Consider the following 8,217-nt stretch of genomic DNA (forward strand, 5'->3'; position numbering starts at 1 on the left):
ATCTACACTTTGGGTACACATGAGAAGAGGTTCTGTGTAAGTTCCTCTGTACACATGTTGAGCTCCTCTATAAGATGGGGAATCCTGGCCTCTCCTCATGTGTAGTAACTCTTGGAGATCTGTACCTTTTGCATTTCTAGGATCTCCTTTATAATATGGGGTGACCAGGACTGTATACATAGACTTGTACTATCACAAGATGTACAATGTAGATAGATGCTTGACTGAAACATATATTATTTTTCATACAGTGGAACTTTGGTTACAGCAGGGATCCTTTCTGGAGGCCCCACCGCAACCTAGAAATGACGCACATCAAAGCGCCGCGTCTGCACATAGCACAATTTAGCGCTTCTGCACATGTGCGAGCGGCGAAGCCGGATGTAACCCATTCCAGTACTTCCGGGTTTGCTGCGGACGTTGACCGAAGCGGACGCAAGCAGAGGTGGACGCAGAACGAGCTTTGATTGTATAAAGACATTAAGATACTGGCCATCTTGTATTCAGTCCCTTTTCTATCTACAGCTTCACAGTAGCTCAATTATAAACCACAGGCTTTGCATGCAAAACGTCCCAGATTCAACCCTTGCTGTCTTCTGGTTGGACTGGGGGATAGTCCCACCTGAAACCCTGGAGAGTCATTGCCTGTTGGTGTCAACAACACTAAGTTGGATGGACAGCTCCAGCTCCCTCCACCCTTGGCTCCCACCTGGGTACCTACCATAAATACTATTTTAAGATGACATTCTCAGACACTGCCCCCCCACTCCTGTTTGGAAAGCTCAGAACTCCTGGGGAAAGTTCAGCAGTATCTCAGCAGGACTTTAAGGCACCAGAGTGTCTGCAGGCCTTGGAGAGTTCCTGAGGTTATGCTATGTTGGCTTTGTGAGCTGCTATGCCTCCAAACACTGGGCCTCACTATCTGAGCAAGCTAGCCCCACCTCCCTAGAGAAGCTTTCGGGTTGTTAAAGGGCCCCGACCTTATTCGCCAGTCTTTGGGTGGGCTGGGAGACAACAGTACTGTCCGAGACGACTCCTCTGAATCAGAGGCAAGACTTGTCCTCTGTCTCAAGAGAGTTGTGAAGACAGACCTGGTACCTCTTCCCCAAGGATAGAAATGGAGCCTCATTGTCCTCTGAACCAGTCAGAGTGCATGGTCTCTGGGAAAGGGTCATGACACCTGGTCAGCTCCAACTGCCCGAGAGCAAGTGCTCCATGACACTTACAACTGAGACATCAAGGTGATCAGAGGGGACCCCTGTCACTCAGCTCAGTATCGACAACAAATCTGCACACATGATGAGGTTGATTATCCCATAAAGCAATAGAATGGAATGAATATTGATTTTGGTCAATCAAAACTCTGGCTTGTGGTTTAAGCAGACCTGGATATATGCATTAAGAGCAGGAATACGTCAGTCTGCCTGGAGCCTACTGCTGCCATGTGAGAAACAGGATGCTTGGCATGGCTTTGGTCAAGCTGAGATCTATGTACCAGGGTGAAAAAGAGACCAAGACTCCATAGCAACTTTGAACAACGTTCACAAGACTCCTTGTTTCAAGAGTGTATTGATCCCTTAACAATAATTATTAAAACATAAAGTAGAACCCCTGTTCTTACAGGAGTCTACCATTGATTCATCATTTTAGTCAGAGAATCAACTGGATAAGAGAACAGTGAATCAGAAGACAGGAAAACATGGAAGTGTAGCAGGATCAAAAACAGACTGAACTTCAGCGTTAGTGCTGTCTTAATCGTCCTCCTCTTCCTTTGTTTATTTTTGCTTAGCTCCAACTTTTTCTAATAGAGATTTCCCTTGCCTTAGACTCCTCCCCCTCTTCCTTTTCCTCAAAGCTGCTCTTGGCTGTTTTCTCTAAGCCATTGTGTGGGATGGATATTTGGTTCATGAACAGTCTTCAATAGGTGCAGTTTTTATTTTCAGTATTTCCCATTTTTATTTTACTTTCTTTATTCCCTTGCAATGCTCTCATACTTCACTATGTCAATTTTAAACATTTCCCCTCTATTTTTATCCGAACTTATTTCACATTTGTATTATCCAGGATCCCGATTCATTTTTCTCAACAGTCCCTCTTAGTCCACACAAACCATTTCCTTGGATCTCTGCTTGGACTGGTGGCTATTATCCCACCCCACCTCCCTTAATCTTTAAACTACTATAAGGCAGTGAATTTAGTAAGCTTCTAACTAGTTTGGATGGTGCAAGTTTTAGGACAATGCAGCTTAGAGCTTGTTAATATGCATGCTTTATTTGTAGCAATTTTGTTAAATTGTTTTTACATGCCAATCACATTTGCCATTTATAACTTGCACTCTCATCCATACATGCTTTTTTATTCTTATATTGTCATTACAGTGGTACCTCGAGTTACATACGCTTCAGGTTACAGACTCTGCTAACCCAGAAATAGTACCTCGGGTTAAGAACTTTGCTTCAAGATGAGAACAGAAATCGTGCGGCGGCAGCGCGGCAGCAGCAGGAGGCCCCATTAGCTAAAGTGGTGCTTCAGGTTAAGAACAGTTTCAGGTTAAGTACGGACCTCCGGAACGAATTAAGTACTTAACCTGCGGTACCACTGTATTGTTGAGTTTGTATATTGTCAGCATTTCTATGCTTTGATTGAAATAAATATTTTACCTGAGGTCTAACTCTGGCCCCTTTCTGATTACAACCACTACTTCACTGGAAGAAGCTCAACGGAGTGAAATTTAAGAACCTGTTTTCAATACCACCCCCAGGGAAAAACATGATTCAAGCACAAATGTCTGACAACTTCCACACGGAGGACCAACACAAAGAATTCATCTGCAGCCCACCATGTCAACCTGTCAGTAACTTTTTCACCATTGGTCATCAGAAAGTCCTGCTGCCTACCTCACTAGCATCCTGTTCCAGATCTATTTTAAGAAATCTTTAAAATATATTTAGTGACAGGATCCTCAAATTCCTTTCAACTTTCCTCCCTTACTCAACAGTTTAAGTTTTTTAAAGGAAGTACCAACAAAAGTATAGTGCCCAGATAAAGGGAAGTAGTAGTACTGCTCGATTCTGCCTTTGTCAGGCCACACCTACTGTGTCCACTTCTGGACACCACAATTTAAGGGTACTGACAAGCCGGAACATGTGCAATGGAGGGCAACCAAGATTATCAAGGGCCTGGAAACAAACCTTATGGGGAACGGTTGAGGGAGATGGGCATGTTTAGCCTGGATAAGAGAAGACAAAGAGAAATGATAGTCATCTTCAGCTATCTAAAGGGCTGTCACATGGAGCAAGTTTGCACAAGTACAAAATCCTTTTAAAAAGAACAACAACAACTGAAGGGCAGAAAAACCCAACCCAATGAATATTGAACACGCTCTGTTGGCTCAGAATACTGACTGTGAGTGGGTTGGGGAGGAACCAGAAGGAGGAGCAACAGAATCCAATACCCTGAAATAAGGCATGGCTGACTGGAATATGGACTTGGAATGTTCCACGACATAACATTTTATTGCATATTCCTCAAAAAGAACCATGGGGACTGTAGTTTATTCCCCACAGAGCTAGTATTCCTAGCACCCTTAACTATAGTTTGGGGGTGTGTGTAATTTAAATATATGGTGTGTACACAGCCTTAGTCCTACATGGAAATCTGGTACAAATCCCACAAGCTATCAGAACCCTAAATTTTATCGCAGTAAACGATGACTACAGAGTGACATGTTTCAATTGCAGCATGCATTAGCCTTTCTGAACTATGTAACACTACATGTGAATTTTGTCTGGTTCATTTTAGCAAGATCCAAATAAGTTATTGCTTGTGCAGTTTTTAAATTAGCTACATTCCCACTAGAGGTACTGCATTTGTAGTTTTTATGTGTCTCTCTCTCCCCCCCCCCCACCACCACCACAGAATGCCCTTGGTAATATGAATAAACTGCCTTGTTAAATGTTACTGAAATTTTTATTAGACAATATTACCAAATTAGAATGGTATAAAATATTTCCTTTTCACTAACAAATATTTAAAGTTGTTTTAAATATGCTACTTCTATGAACATGCTATTTGAGCTAATTACATTACTGTAAATTCACCTCTTAAATAATTGCTAAACCTCAAGAAATGCTTTCAATAATTGACCGAGTTTCCATAAGGAAAAAAAAATGGTGTTATTAAATCTAAATTAAATGCACATTGGAGGCACTTAACTTAAAGTGTTAAAATGCCAAACATTCTCACGCAGATAAGAGAAGTCATTGGAATTAATGGCAGTCACAAGCCTTTTAGCCATGCCATTTATAGTTCCTCCTAGTCCTAGTCATATTTTCATTCATCTGCCAGAATTCTCATTCACAGATCAGCAAATGGCTATGGAATCTGGCCTTCGGTGCTGAAATACAGTTCCAACTTGGGTTTCCACAGGAAGGGCAAGCCTATGCATTCATCACTTGGGTAATCCATGGTAATGAATGGAGAATTTTTTGTTGCCAGTGGAGCTGGGCGCATGCTGCAAGGAACTGTTGCAGTTAGGGGAAAGGGTTCTAACATAGGTTACACCAGTTAGGAAAGAGGAAATAAGATACATTTGCAAGGCTATCTCTCTCACCCTCCACCCCCCCAAAAAACCCCCTCAAAAGGGCATGCTGCAACATGATGTGTTTCTAACATTCCAGTTTTCCCCCTTCCATTTCAATAGAGGTGTGCACTGCATTAGGAAGTTGCCTAGTATATTGCATGTTATTTAAGACTAGTCTTGCTGTTTTCCTACATGTGCTGGATGCTATGCAGCCCATGATAAGCACATATATGTGCCATTGATTTCAAGGACAGATGCATATGCTTCATTAGGACATAAGACACTGCCTAATGCTGAGTCAGACCCTTGCTATACATAGACAACCATTGTCTCACAGTGGCTCCCTGTAGTCTCCTGGAGAGATCTTTCCTAGCAAGGGATGTTGTGAGCAGTGGTGCTCACACAATGCACACAGCCCTCTGCACTCTAGAATCCCTGGAGTGAAAGGAATAGCTTGAGGAATAGCCCTAGCCTCCTGTGTCAGTACCACATTCCCTCTGCCATGCCCCAAGGAAGCATCTGGGCTCTTGTGAGACAGAGGAAAGGTGAAGGGTGCTTGAGCCTTGGAGCATTTGATCACCCCCTTTCAGGGATGGGACCTCATAACATGCTATGCAGACTCTCTCTCATTGACCCAAGGCTCGTCCCTCATTTTCTCCTATTAAATTAAATGGGATATTAATGTGCTTACCTTTTGCTGGCTCATTCACTTCCCCGCTCCTCCACATGTGGCTGCTGGGTGACCTTGGGCTAGTCACACTTCTCTGAAGTCTCTCAACCCCACTCACCTCACAGAGTGTTTGTTGTGGGGGAAGGAAGGGAAAGGAGATTGTTAGTCGCTTTGAGACTCCTTAAGGGGAGTGAAAGGTGGGATATCAAGTCCAAACTTCTCCTCCTCCTCTTCATGTCATTTGTGCATTGCTTCTTCCAAACAGATCATAGCTGTAATTTGTCTTGCTGGGACTTTTGCACAGATTCCCATTACACCTTGGCCAAATTTCAGCCTTCAGTTTCCTTTCTTCCACTGATATCTCAGTTCATGGAATTATTAGCTCACTGGCCTTCCTGTGCTCTGGCATGGCAATGTGATAATTAAAGTGAAGCAAAAGTGTTGTTTCCATTTTTACACAAATGAGTGCAGTCCAGTCCTCTGAACAATTGCTTGGAGTTGCTCCGACTGAAATCAGTTGGACCTGTGAGTAAACACACATAACTTGGATTAATTGGAATTGTTCAGTCAACAGTGGAAATTCTTCATACCAAGATCCAAGACTATGTAAAGTGTGTGGCACCACAGAGGCATGAACAAACAGTAGATAAGCAAGTGCCAACAAATAAGGTCGAGAGATGCTGGGCATGAAGAGAGAGAGAGAGAGAGAGAGAGAGAGAGAGAGAGAGAGAGAGAGAGAGAGAGCGCGCTGTTGCTTCAACAAGGATCAGGCAGAAACTGAGATTCAAATTATGTATGCTTATTTAAATGGGTTTAAACTGTCCTAAAACCCTGGCCTACCTGATGGCAAGTCAGTATGTCAAGCCCAAAATCCAAGGTCTGAGATTCAAGTCACACCAGCAATGTCCACAAAACGCAGTCCCGGGTCAAGTCAAGTCTGAAGTCCTGCAGTCTGGATACAGTCCACGGTCAAACCCAAAGCACAGTCCCACAGAGGTCCAGGCCACCCAAGCCAAGGCCTATGAACATGGGCAGTTGAGCAGACACAGCACCTCAGCTCTCCTTCCCTTTTGTACTTTGCCTGCTGATTGCAGCACCTGGGCTTGATGAGGCAGGTGACCTCCACCTGTTTCAAGCCTTCTCCAGCTGAGTAATCTCCTCCCAGAGCTGGCGAGCTCCACCTGGCCAGCTAGGGAGCTGGGCTGTGGGTCCTTGCCTGCCTCAGCCTTCTAGCCTCTTGCTGCTCCCTATGCCTCAGAGCCTGTCATGTTTGTGGAGACAGGGGCCCCTCTGACTCTGATGATGGGTCTTGCTGCTCTGGCTCCTGTGCACTGATCTCCATTCCCTCGCCATTCTCCATCACCCTGGGAGTACTTCCTTCCCCATCCCCAGCTTGCCCCCGGTGTGTCCCAGTCCTGGCTACATGCCTCGCTGGGATCCTCTTCCTCCTCCCCATCATCCTGCCAGTTCATGATGCAAACTAAGAATGTCTGGTGTACAGGTGAACAGAATGGGAAGAATTCGCACACCTCACAACTCTGGGTAGTAGGAACCATCCTTTAAAATAAAACCAAACCTCAGTGTTTCAAGGCTAAAAGAAACTTTTTACAAGTTCTGAATAGCCAATTCATTACACTCCACTTGAGGGTGAGAAATGCAACACAGTAGACACTAGAGGGAGATGTTCTTCACATATTATTGAAACGTTAAGCAGTGCTGCTCTAAAAAGCAAAATCTGAGCTAGAGGGAATCTGCAGCTCAGCTTTCACCCAGGCTTTATTATTAATAAGAAAAATTTCATTCTGCAATACAACACTGGCATGCTATGGAACTTTCTGTGCTCACATTCAGCTCTGACCTGTTCCCACAGCACAGGATGCTAATAGATAATAAACTGAATTATGATCACAGGTTACTCTAGACCACACACAGTTTGTCTATGACTAATATATGCAGCAGAAGGGATTGCGTACTTGAGGTGGCAAACTTGGCGGATTTCTCCATGTAGGTAGCTCTGCAGATGTCACTGCATGGTTTGAGAAATAATAATCCAAGAATGGTTGCTCTGCAAAACACCCCATTGCCAGTTTCTTCTCTTTTGAAAAAGGAATGGTCATAGAAAGGTCCCACATTGACCTCCCTGGGCCAGCTGGCACATGGTAGGTTCTAATGAGGTTGCAAAGCTTAAGAGAGCTCAATCTTCATTCTATCTTTCCATTAGATGGGGAGAACTGCAGAAGCTACAACTAGTAAGCCTCAGAGCAGGGGCAGACAACTTGCGCAATAGCATGGGGCACTGAGCTTCAAGGGCACCAGTCTCAGGTGCATGGGCTATCGATCAACTCCACAAATGAAACCAACAGCACTAACAGCTCACGTGGCGCAAAATTTGCATTTGCAGATCCTACTATGCAGATTATCATATTATATGACCCATAAAAGCCATGTGTCAAAGTCACAAAACTGGATGCAAATGCACACAAAATAAGGTATTCAGAAGTTAAATTAATGGAGAGAGGATGCCAAGGATGCTGGGGCACCTTTGGATTTCCAAAGTGTGGCTCCCTACACACAAATTCCCATGCGCACAATCTGAGGATATACAATTTCTGCTGTGCTCAAAGATGCCTATTTTGCAAAACCAACCATCAGCATTGCATTCATCCTCGTCACCCTATTTCTTACTCCTGAAAGTGATGCATCCTCAGCACGTCCGTATGTGAATCTCTGAGCCTTGAAGTCGGAATAACCTATGCCTGTGTCTCCAGACATGGGTTATTCCAGGCATAGATTGCTCCTGCAGAAGCTGCAAAAGTGTACTTTTCCAAACCATTTAGGGAATTATGTTCCATAAAACCACATTTGTGTCCCACAAGGTCCCTAACAGAAGCAAAATATAATCTAGGGCAAGGATAGGGGAAGCTATCGCCCTCCAGATGTTGCTGGACTCCCAACATCCCTGGCC

At 44.1% G+C, this 8,217-nt stretch overlaps 1 long non-coding RNA gene across 1 annotated transcript in view; it reads left to right on the top strand.

Annotated features, from left to right (window-relative positions):
* LOC309380467 overlaps positions 1–2,521 on the top strand; it is a 144,608-nt gene extending 142,087 nt beyond the window's left edge. Inside the window, exon 3 of the long non-coding RNA XR_014172947.1 lies at positions 2,379–2,521. This is a non-coding gene — a long non-coding RNA (uncharacterized lncRNA). The remainder of the gene's footprint in view (positions 1–2,378) is intronic.
* Positions 2,522–8,217: the final 5,696 nt, after the last annotated feature.

The sequence above is a fragment of the Podarcis melisellensis genome (genome assembly GCF_964234715.1).
Source record: "Podarcis melisellensis genome assembly, chromosome: 1".
In the NCBI taxonomy this organism is placed as follows: Eukaryota; Metazoa; Chordata; class Lepidosauria; order Squamata; family Lacertidae; genus Podarcis; species Podarcis melisellensis.